The following is a 5,069-nucleotide window of genomic DNA, read 5'->3' as shown; positions in this document are numbered from 1 at the left end:
AATAGTTATTTTTATCAATTATTTTATTAAATTAGATTTAAGTAAGTATTTCAGGGAAACATGGTACTGAAATGTTGTGTGCCTAATTGCACATCTAATAAAGAAATTCCGAGGCATCTATTTCCAAAAGATGAAATACGCCGAGAAAACTGGCTAAGAGCTATAAAAAGACTAGATCTGATTGGTAAGAAAATATACTTTTATTTTTATAAATTCTTTACATTTTATAAATTCTTTTCTTTATGTTGTGTATACAAATCTTTTATTCATAAAAGTCCAAACGTTTCAGTTCCTGGATTGAACCATCAGCAGTGGACAATGTTAATTCAAAAAAAATTATTAAACTAAAAGGTTGCACATCAGTATGTAACATTTATTATGAAAAGCTGTTATTCCGTTTTAGGTTATTAGTTTATTAGTTTTTTGTTAATTAACATTGTCTGCTGATGAAACGTTTGAACAAATTTGTGAATAAAAGATTTCTATACACCAACAACTGGTATAACTCGTATTAGTCTGTTTTTATTATTATCTTGACAATTTTACGGTTGGATTCTAACTACAAAATATAAATCTTTTAAAATAAATAACGGTGTTTAGAAAAATGCAATAATATTTTAATAAAAATAAATAATCCTAGTTATACTAATTGTAAAGTTTAAATTATGTAATGCTTTTTAAATTATATAAAAGTTTCTTTTTTACATACATGCAAGTTTATGTATTGCATTATGTTTTACAGTGACATAATCTTGAATTGTTTTTGCATTCCTTATTGGCCATATTTATATTATCCTTATTGGCCTTTTAAAATCAGACGTAAAAATATATAAATTTATTAATAAGAGTAAAAAATTGTATACTTGTAAATATAATTTCTTCAAATATATACTTTTACTTCAAATATTTACTTTTATCAAATTAAGAAGTGCATACAATGACTAGCAAATGTATATATTTACTAAACTTAACACATTTATTGTAACATAAATAAAAATATATAAGGTCATAATATAATCTTTTTTATTTATGTATGTTACAGATGCACCAAGAGAAACAGTTAATAAGTTAAAAATTTGCACTTTACATTTTTTGGACGATATGATTTGCACTTATACACTGTGAGCAACTATATTTTGAATTTTGTTACTCCCGTTTCGGGTGGTGTACAAGAGCATCACACACACTTTCGGCACGTCCTTGGCTTACTCGAACGAATCCATGAACAAAACTTGGGCGCCAGGCGTGAGAATCACGCCGCACAAACACAAGACAATAAATTCATCAATGTAACCGGACGTGACGGTACTTTCTCCGCTAAAAGAATTCTTCACGGCAGCTCAGAATCTGAAACGGAGAGGCGGGGGTTCGGGAGGCGACTATAGGCGTAGGGCGAGAAAGAAACTCAGCTCAGTTTAATGATAAACAAATTAACAGGAAATATATTTAAATCGCGACAACTTATGAGTGTAGCGGCCTTCCGCTTATTTACAATATCAGATGTCATGTACTGTACTAGAGGCCGATCGTCGGAACGCGGCGGTCGCGGCGCGCGTACAAGGCGCAATTACCAGAAAATAACAGAAATCGTGGACAGTTAGTATAACAGAGGTAGCGCGGTTTTAGCCATGAATTTTTAGTGGCCAGTTGACAGCCGATCGCAAGTATGTGATAGTTAATAGGTGCAATAATATTTCGCGCGGCTGGATGGAAAAATTATCCCGTCATCGGCCAGCGACGGAACGCGACGGAAACTCGTATCGTTCTTCTCGCCCGCTGACGCAACTTTCGAGCGCCCCGACGTAAACACGATAAGTCCGGAATGCGTTTTGCAGAAATAAACACTAGCGACACGACGCGGAACCGTCCACGGTAATTAGTTCAAACTACGCTACAATTTACACTTAATATAACGCGAAAACGAATAAATTATAACGAATCGACAACGATTTCGGTTAGACGATACAAAACATAGAACACTGTGGCGACCACAAAAGAGAGAGAGCGATCTTTACAATCGACCGGCGCAATACACTGGTAAACCCGACAACTACCATATCTCGCGATCACAATTAACGCGATTACCTCCGCGTCAAATCCGCGACCTTGGTCAACGGAATTCGAGTCGCCGGAACGGTTCACGCGGAAAACGGACTCGCGACACGCAGTTGAGGAGGTGAGGAAACCTGGAGGCACTCACTTGGCGGCGACAGCTTCTCGCAATCAGCCTTCACTCGTTGTTCCGGGGCTTAGGCACCGGGATATCTTCGGTTTTCCCCAGGCAGCAGGTGTTCGGCACCGATACTCGATTTTGCTCTGGCACTCACAATTTTCGAAGGTTCTCCGGCAGCCCACGCTCTCTTTGCTGGTTCGCACGACAGTGTCTCTCGAGTCTTGCGGCGTTCGACTTCCGCGTTCCGCTAGATCCCCTGCGTACGCTAATCAGCAAATCAGGTAACGCGTCGCGTGGCGCGGTGATCGATCGCCACTCGCGTAGATCTGCGCTGTCCTTCCAAGGGCGACTGTAGAGCCGCGTCTGGCTTTTACCGCCGATTCTTGTGTAAGATTCCGCAGCTTTCTAAGGCGTATCCTCCACCTCAGGTCGGCGGGTCGTACGCGCTCATCGGATCCCGACAACGTCGTCAGTGTCAGGGTGGCGCCTTTTCCGACCGCCCTCTCCGAGACAACCGGTCATACCTCGCCCCTTGACCGCTCGACTCGTACGCTCCTGTTTCTTGGCTGTTCGCTCTGCTTCTTCTCTCTTCTTCCCGTGAGACTGATTGCTAATTAGCTCTTCTCCCTCGGATCGCTGTAATTGACGGGACGACACACACACAAAACAATTAGCCGCACAGCGGCTCGCTTGACAGAAATGAATAAAAAAATACAATACAAAAGATCGTAATCGCGGGCGCGTGATCAGCGCGCGTTTCGCTCGGCAGCTGCCTCGATATTTGGAAACCGGCGTCCTACGAGACGCCACGCAATATAAGATAGGTCGCTCTCTCTAAATAAGGAGAGACGCGGGCCTACCGCCCTCCGTGCGGCCGTATTAATTACCCTGTGACGGACACCAAAAAGGTGTCACGTCACAACACAAAGACGCGTTTTGAAAGATAGTGCAATACCGATATTATATTTACCAAATAACGATGAGGAACCTAGAGACTCCGTTATTAATGCTAATATAATTGAGACTAATGATGTAGATAATGATGTTCCTCATAATAAAGAAGTTATTAATGATTTAAATATAGATAATAGTATCCCACATTTATATGTAAATAATAATAATGACAATGTAGACAATAGTAATATTAACAATAATATACAAAATGTTGCCAACATTATTAGTGCAAATTTTAACTTATCATCTGATTCTCAATGTGCAACGGTTGGATCAAACAAACTTTCAACGCAATTGTCTCACAATTTCAAGAAAACTATTAAAAATTTGAAAACACTCTTGAGGAAAAAGAAGAAACATATTCGATTGCAAGGCAAAAAAATAAAGGAATTGCGTCAAGGAAACATGTAGGACGATTTAATCACTCACATGACGGATTCACAAAAAATTTTCTTTGAAGTGATACGGCAAAATCTGAAGAGTAAACCAGAGGTTTGAGTTTGAATTTTATTATATTATTTTGTTTATAAACAATTTAAATTAAATTGGAAATTGTGAAAGCGGTCGTTTAAGAACTAATGCAGTGTTTTGTAGTAATAAAAGTTTTTTGTGCAAAGTTAGCTGTCAAAACGATTTTTATTGAAGTTCTCTTTAGTTGAATAATAATATAATAAGAAATGAATGTTTTTTTGTAAAAAAGGACAGTTACATTGTATTAAGAATTGAAACAATATAAAAATTGTCCAAAGTTAAAAAAATTTAAGTCAGTCGGTATAGATGTATAGTTCTGTACCAAACTTCATACCAGAATAACACATTTGGTCGTTTATCAGTTGACTTAAATATTTATTACTTTAGATAATTTTTATATTGTTTTAACTCTTACTACAATGAAACTGCGCTATTTTTGCAAAAATTTTTTATTTGTTATTATATTCAACTGAAGAAGACATCAATAAAAGTCAAAACGTTTTGACAGCTCTGTACTAAAAAATTTTATTAGTGCAAAACACTGCATTAGTTCTTATACGGCCGTCTTCAAAATTTCTAATTTGATATAACTACAAAAACCGGAGATTACAATAATTTAATAATTTTTCATTCTATCACAATAATATTTACATTACCTATTTCTGACACACAAACTATATATATTATGATGAATTTTATCTTTTATGGCAAATTTTTTACATGATATTTGAAATTGTTTTATCTCTCTTATTGACTAATAAATTTAAACTAAATAAGGTTAATTATAAATTAAAAAAAACTAATGACTTATTGATTACATATAATTATTTTAATCATGTTTATAAACAAAACTATAAACTAATATAAACATTTCAAACTATACTATAGTATTTAGAGTTTTATATATTTTATACAGGGTGAGTCATCTGAATCTATCACCTCCAATAACTTGTTTGTGTGGCCAGGAATCGAAAAAAGTTTCATATAAAAGTTGTAGGGTTTCGTGGGGGAACCAAAATGGCGTACCTTTCAACTTTTGATTTTGACAGAAAGTGGGTTACTTCAACCGGAAGTGGTTTTTTTAAAATGGAAACCCCCCTTTTTGACACCGGAAAATAAAAAAGCGGAAAATTGTACGTTCAGATATAACCTTGGCTGTTTTAAAATTTTCAAGATGGCAAACGAAGATGGCGGACAAAAATTTTAGTCAACCGATTTGCACCAAATTAAATTTACGAGGGTTTTTGGGGTTGCTGATCACGAATCTGAAGTCAGATTTGCAAAATTCAAAATGGCGGATCTAAGATGGCGGACCAAGATGGCGGACGAAATTTTTAGCCGAAATTAATAGAAATTACTACTCTTAGCACTACCCAAGAACAACGGCGTGGACGTGGTAGTTTTTTGTTCCGTTTGGGGTGCTTTATTTACGTGAGTCCCCTTGCCTCTCACTATCGGGGTGCTTTATTTA

This window comes from Pseudomyrmex gracilis, unplaced genomic scaffold (assembly GCF_002006095.1).
Source record: "Pseudomyrmex gracilis isolate BER0280 unplaced genomic scaffold, ASM200609v1 scaffold_1366, whole genome shotgun sequence".
Classification (NCBI taxonomy): Eukaryota; Metazoa; Arthropoda; class Insecta; order Hymenoptera; family Formicidae; genus Pseudomyrmex; species Pseudomyrmex gracilis.
The sequence above is the reverse complement of the archived record's forward strand: the minus strand, read 5'-3'. Positions refer to the sequence as shown.